The sequence below is a fragment of the Engraulis encrasicolus genome, chromosome 14, assembly GCF_034702125.1.
Source record: "Engraulis encrasicolus isolate BLACKSEA-1 chromosome 14, IST_EnEncr_1.0, whole genome shotgun sequence".
NCBI classification, from domain to species: Eukaryota; Metazoa; Chordata; class Actinopteri; order Clupeiformes; family Engraulidae; genus Engraulis; species Engraulis encrasicolus.
Window position 1 is genome coordinate 49,597,047 of NC_085870.1, and position 7,500 is coordinate 49,604,546.

At 43.8% G+C, this 7,500-nt stretch overlaps 1 protein-coding gene across 1 annotated transcript in view; it reads left to right on the forward strand.

The window, feature by feature from the left end:
- Positions 1–7,500, forward strand: part of tfeb (transcription factor EB) — an 89,554-nt gene that overhangs the window by 29,460 nt on the left and 52,594 nt on the right. The window contains exon 2 of the mRNA XM_063216706.1: positions 3,256–3,370. The gene's annotated coding sequence lies outside the window, so the exon portion shown is untranslated. The remainder of the gene's footprint in view (positions 1–3,255; positions 3,371–7,500) is intronic.

The window sequence follows — 7,500 nt, forward strand, 5'->3', positions numbered from 1 at the left end:
CCTCTGTGGCGTCGCCTCTGAGTGTGTAAACAAGTTATTATATACTGTTGTGTTGTGTGTTATGAGCTATCTTGACCATGTTAATAATGTTAGGTTGTTGTAGTGATATGTAAACAAAGTTTATATCTGGTGGTAATTAATACCGTTAGCACTGTTAGCGGTATTAACACCTTTAATTAGCCGTGGCTATCTTAATACGCTCCTGTGTAGTATTGACTGCTGTGCATCTGTGCTGGTATTCTGTAAATACTATCCGTCGGAGAGTCGTCTATTTCTGACTGTAATTAATAGCAATATTAACAGTGTTAATTAGGCTATCTGAGTTATCTTAATCCTTGATGCCTTTGAGTGTGTGTGTGTGTGTGTGTGTGTGTGTGTGTGTGTGTGTGCGTGAGCGTGTGCGTGCCTGCATGTGTACGTGTCTCTTATGTACATACTACAAAAGACTGGTCGCTTTAGCTGGCTAATTAATTCATGACTGTAATTAACAGCATTAGCCTTCAATAGCTAGCTGGCCAATGAGTGTTATCTTGAGTCATCATACATATCTGTCTGTAGTGTTGAATGCTGTATGTGTGTGAAGTTACAATAAGCCTATACTATCCGTTTGGAGTATGTACAGTTTATCAATGTTCTGGACTGTGTGTTTGTAGGCTGAATGTTATAATATATGCCTAATAGTTTGATGTTAAGCTGTACTGTAATATCCACTTCTCTGCTTGCTCTGTCTGCTGTTGTACAGTCATGGGTAATGAGCAATCTGAGGTCTATTTCAGTGGTTCTTAACTGGAATAGTTTTGGGACCACACATTTTTCACGGACATGACGTTGTGTGACCCAATTTGCGTCACACTGTCGCAGACTTGTCCATGTATTCCACTTAGCAAAAATATAACTATGCATTTGATGGCATACATATTAGAGATGCACCGGAGCTTGATTTTTAGGATCCTACCGGATACCGGATCCACTGCTTAAGATCCTGCCGGATCCGGAACCGGATACCGGATCCTATGAAAGGGTTGAAACACATAGCATACTCACACACGTGGGCCCTTTTTATCACGTTGGCTCAAACTATTTTGACTGAAAAGCCTCGGTTATCGGATCCTGGATCCTGGAACCGGATCCGGATCCTGTGAAAAACCCTATTATCCTGCCGGATCCGGAACCGGATCTTGGATCCGGTGCATCTCTAATACATACAGTATGTTTTGAATCAGCAATTGCATTTTGCAACATGCAACATGTCTATCAGCTGGTGGAGACGAGCAGTAACAATGTTCCACCCTCTCTTTGACATGACAGTCATTTATTCATTACGGCATCTTGTCTCAATGTTGGGACTGGCAATAAAAGGGAAAATTAATACATTTTTTACACCACAGCTCCGTGACACACCCAGGACCCCTCTGCGACCCACTTTTAGGTCCCGACCCACCAGTTAAGAACCACCGCTCTATTTTAACCATGGATCTCTGCGGTGGCTACTTCTGCTACCATATGCCAGACATCTAGCTACTGCTGCTGTTGTTGACATGTTGCTGTTGTTCTTGTTGTCACGGTTTATGTTGTTGTTGCGGTTGTTGTTGTTGTTGTTGTCATTGTTTATGTTGTTGTTACTTTTATTGTTGTTTGTCATGTCGATGTTGTCGTTGCTGTGGCTTAGGGTTAAGAACAATTGTAGAAGTAGTGGTAAAAGTGGAGTGGTAAAAGTTTGAATAGTATGCTCTGTGTGCATATCCTAAAATGCAAAATCACACATTGGCCCTCATTTATCAAGGCAGTGTACGACGAGAATCATACGTACATCGTGCGTACGTTCTTTTTCTACGACCAGTTGGTATTTATCAAATCTCATCGTAAGCGCAGGAAAGATGAAATCCTACGACTGCTCTCAGACGGTGTACGCCGTTTTCAAGTTGGACTTGAGATGACTATGATCACCAACTTGAGCAGCAGTTGTAGCGCAACAACTCATTATCATAAATATGTGGCCTACATAATTACAAAATGTTTTTACATTGTATATTTTGGCTATAAGCCAACGTCTACCTGTTTGAATTGGTGCACCCTTCCTGAGAGCGCTGCGTTAATTTGGCATAGGAACAAGAGACTTCTAATTTGTGATTTGACGTGATGTGTGAATATTTGTGCAATATAGGCCTACAGCCGCGGAATGTGCCTTCAGTCGTGGGATGAATGACCGACGTCCGTTCTTTTTAACAGCTGGGAGTTCATGCGCACATCAATCAATAACCTACAGACAGTAGCCTAATAATCTCCCGGTTGAGTTTCAACGTTTGATCGCAGAGGCACACAACTACTATCCGAATATAGGCTACACCACGTGTGTGTCCTATAACATTTTATAGTCGTCCACTCCATAGGTGGTAAAAGGGCTATCCGGTCGAAGGACTGGAGCGCTGGAGAGAAGCGCACATGAGCGCGAGAAGGATGTAGCGCACTGGACATGTACAACTCTCCTTCCCCAACCAATTGTTTGGGCACTGTTTGTTGGCCAGTTTCACGTAGGACCCTTTTCTTGACCTCGTTTACAAAAGATAATCATATTTAATTTTCATATATTTAAATAATATTCATTAAAAATATCTTCATTATGTCTACTGTAGTCAATCAAACATTTCATTGTGGGCTAACCATCATTATTTGGAAATCAATCTCTACCCCTTCCATATTGAGAACCGAAACAGTGTTGACTACTGCTGTTGATTATTTCCACGTGTTATTTTGTTGTCTACCTCGCCTAAAGCCTAATTTCAAGCTGTCAATCAACCAGAAACGTGGATGTTTTAGCCGGTTTGCGTCTCTCCATGTCGCAAACTCAGGGGTGCGGTCTCCTTCCCGCCAGTTTAGAGAAGGTGTGATTATTCTAATTACGATGGTTTTCAGACGCTGGATTTATCAACAGCCGCTCGCTCTTACGATGAGATTGGAGAGGTACACATGTTTAGTAAATCTCACGTGAGCCTCGTCGTACGACAAGATCTGTGCTCATTTCTGCTATGGTTTCTACGCTAGTTTGATAAATAAGGGCCACTGTGTGTGTGTGCGTGTTGTATGATGTTACAGCATGTGGTCTTGTCATATATATGAGTATGTGGTCCTGACATGAGTGTTTTTGTGCGTGTGTGTGTGCTTGCGTGTGTGTGTGTGTGTGTGTGTGTGTGTGTGTGTGTGTGTGTGTGTGTGTGTGTGTGTGTGTGTGTGTGTGTGTGTGTGTGTGTTTTGTAGTGTGAAGCGCCTGCCCCCCTCCATCTTCATCTGTTGCGGGAGGAGAGAGATGTAAAGCAAAACAGAACACAGAGGACCACTCACACGCCAGTATCCCCACTTTCACCCCAGACAGGTGAGTGAGTGATAAATATGTGTGTGTGTGTGTGTGTGTGTGTGTGTGTGTGTGTGTGTGTGTGTGTGTGTGTGTGTGTGTGTGTGTGTGTGTGTGTGTGTGTGTGTGTGTGTGTGTGTGTGTGTGTGTGTGTGTGTGTGTGTGTGTGGCCAGGCATGACCGTCTTGTCAATCTGGTTCCAAAAGACTTTACATTAACCATGGATATGACTGCAATTTTTTCATACACAATACTGTGAAAATGGATTGGTTTAACCATAACCATGATGTTGATAATGACTATTTTAAAAACAACTCCAGACATTGTAATGGTAAACACTTCAGATAATTCTGTGCTTATTATTGAGGTTGCGTGCTGTTTTGATTTTTACATGGACACCTGCTATTATTCCAAGCTACTGAAATACCAACCATTACGTGTGTGTGTGTGTGTGTGTGTGTGTGTGTGTGTGTGTGTGTGTGTGTGTGTGTGTGTGTGTGTGTGTGTGTGTGTGTGTGTGTGTGTGTGTGTGTGTGTGTGTGTGTGTGTGTGTAGGGGTGGGGGGGATGAAAGAAAGAGAGAGAGGGCGAGCGTGTGCGTGTGCGTGCGTGCGTGCGTGGGTGCGCGAATGCGTGTGTGTGAGAGAGAGAGAGCTCAGGGTATCTAGTTTTCAATGCATATATCATGCATGAATGAATATGTGAATTTGTGTTTGTGTACAGTCTATTTTTTTGTGCGTGCATGTGTTTGATCGTGTGTGTAGTGTATGATGATGATGCGTGCGACGTGTGTGCGTGCTATGTGTTTGCCTGTGTTTGCCTGTGTGTGTGTGTGTGTGTGTGTGTGTGTGTGTGTGTGTGTGTGTGTGTGTGTGTGTGTGTGTGTGATGATGATTCACCCCCTGCTCATGACTGGGGTTTTTAAACGGGGAAGTTTTGTCATGAGGCCGCCAACATGAAACAGAAACCGCACAGCAGCTCATCTCATCTCCTAGTCATCTCAGCAATAACACACAATACCACAAGTCGGTCTTTCAGTTTTTCATTTGCAAACATTTGTGTTCTGAGGAAGGGCAAGAGGCTAAGCAGCCAACCACGTGAGCTCTTTTGACCGACAGCAGTTTCAAAACAATCAGAAGTTGAACAGTGCACAGCCAGGGTCGCACAGCCAGGGATTGTTTACAAATGGTAAGCCCATGTACCTGTATATCAGGCCCAATAACAGAGCTTTGGTCTGAGCATATCACAGCTCTGGCCTGGCTATCGGTAGGGACACATAGGAGGCGAAGCAAGCGAAGCGAAGAGAGGCGAAATCCAACCGTCATCAGGTCGGCGCGGCGAATCAAATGGAATGGGACAGTTATGTTGTTGATTTGATTGGGCCGCGGCAGGCGAATTCGCTCCTCATTTGCGTAACATTAAACTTTCTTCAATAATTTCGCTTCGCTTCGCTCCTGTTCGCTTGCCTTCGCCTCTCTCATAGGAATGAATGGCAAAGTTCGCAAATTCGCGTGTATGTGTCCCTACCGTATATCAGATGGCAATATGGACTGCATTTAAATAGTGCCTTTCCACTCCTGCTTGTACTCAAACCGCTTTACTATGTTTGCCTCACATTCACCCATTCACCCTCACATTCACAAACTGGCGGCAGGGTGGTACCACCCTGTCACCAATGTGGGGTTAAGTATCTTGCTCAAGGACACATACATGGGGTCAGGGGGAGTGGGGTTCCGCTATCACCTGAGCCACCACTGCCCCCATCGGAGCATTTGGCCTGGGTGTATCAGGGCCAATATCAGACTTTGGCCCTGGGTATATCACGGCCTTGGTCTGGCTGGGGAGCCGTGGCCTAACGGTTAGGGAGTTGGTCTTACAATATGAGGGTTGTAGGTTCGAATCCCACCTGACCTCTCCCTACACCTGCATCCATGGCTGAAGTGCCCTTGAGCAAGGCACCTAACCCCACATTGCTCCAGGGACTGTAACCAATACCCTGAAAAAATAGTAAATGTAAGTCACTCTGTATAAAAGTGTCAGCTAAATGTAATGTAATGTATCAGGCCTTTGGTGTCGTGATAGCCAGTGCTAGTGAAAGCCCCCCCTGGGAAACTGCCATCGTCATTGTAACACAGCACTCTGCAGCACGCAGTGCTCACCGCACACGAGGAAAGAGCATTTTATGCCTTACCCATGCAATGGGGCGGGGTGGTAGCATGGTGAGGGTACCTCCTTCATGGGGGGAGAGCACTGGTGAATTCCTCCCCAGTGGAACAGGGTGCGGTGTGCCTGGAAAGAGGAATTGAAAGTGATGTGCTATATTAAGGCACTGATCTTCTCTTCTCTTCTCTCCCCTGTGTGTGTGTGTGTGTGTTTGTGTGTGTGCGTGTGTGTGTGTGCGTGTGTGTGTGTTTGACTACTTGTATGTGTCTTTCACACCTTGAAGAGGCAATGGAGTGTGTGTGTACAGTGTTTCCCATACATTGAGAAAACTATGGCGGCCCGCCATAGTTTAAATTTGGCCGCCATAGTTTCCGAAAATGAAAAAAAANAAAAAAAAAAAGAAAAAAAAAAATTTTTTTTTTTTTTTTTTTTTTTTTTTTTACGATTTCCGTGTTTGTTAAAAGCGATTTCAATTACGATTTCCTTCGCATTTTCCTCCTGGAGTAAATACATCCTATAGAGAAAACCACAAGTGCTTGAAAGAGAGAGGGATCAAAAGCCTTGTCAAGTTGTTGTAGTTAACTTGGGTTTGGGAGCAATAAAAAAAAAAAACCTTCCGAGAAGGGACAGTTGGGATGAGTTTACTAGTTAGTAGTGTTAACTAGTTAGTTAGTGTTAACACGTTTTACAGTTGTAATGAGTTAGGTGACAGACCTTCATTGACAAGGCAGAGGAGACATCGGGCTGCATATAGAAATGAATGTGTAATGAATGTGAATATAGACATAAATGTCTAATATGTTGTTCAGCCCTTTTAATGGGAGGAATTTTGAAAAACTGGCCCTGTGACCAGCACCCCTCATGTAGAATGTGTACGCCTATGTGTGTGTGGGGAAAAGGCATAGCCTACCCTCTTAGACCCTTTTTGTTTATGCGTTAACAATTTCACAGCAATCTTAAATTCTTATCTCTGCTCCTATTTTGTTTTATTATTTTTTTAATTACATAGACCCCTGCATGTGTATTATGTAGCCTTATTTCTCAAAATATAAATGGCTGAAATGTAGGCGTAGGCCTATAGTTTCTCCATGCGCCAATGTCATACTGCACTCATTGTTTTGCCATTTTGCATTTACACTGCGTGAATACCCCCGCCACCCCCCACCCCCCCAAAAAGGCCTGTGAAAAGACCACCCCCCCCCCCCCCCCCCCCGGCACAAACAAATCCCGGCTGCCCCCATAGTTTCCAAAATTTCTGTGGGAAACACTGGTGTATATTTAGAAGAGAACAGGAAATAAGGGATAAGGGTGGACACACACACACGCACACGCACGCACGCACGCACGCACGCACGCACGCATGCACGCACACACACACACACAGGGAACAGAGGAGAATAAAGGAGGATTGCATGCTTGACATGAGTTTGAAATGGGAGCTTATGTTTGAATTGCTCTTAACTCTTAGAATTAGCTGCCATTTGGCTTTGAACGTGTGTGCATGTAGGCCCACATTAGCTTTGATCATAAACATGCATAGTTCAAAATTGTTTCTTTGCCTTTTGTGTGGAAAAGTTCAGGCATATAAAGAGGCTTTGAGTACCATAAAATGTGCTATATGAAACAGATGTATTATTATTTTATATTATGATTGTTATCATATTGGAAATCTTGTGCAGGCCATCTGAGTCAATAAATAGAAAAAGTCTTCCTCATTTAGAATCAGTTGAAATACTGTCTGACTGTGTCTCAGGGCAGTGCTTATGTCTGAGCACAGAGTTAGCATTCATATAGCTTTCAAACTTAGCATGTATGTACAGTAGATTGTGCTTTGGCTTGAGTGTGTGGTTCTGGTGTGTTAATGTGTATACGTGTGTGTGTGTGTGTGTGTGTGTGTGGTGCTGGTGTAATAGTCTGTGCATTTAGCATCTGATTTTTTAACGCCTTAACCGCTGACCTTGAACTTTGTTAGCAACTCTGATCATCAGT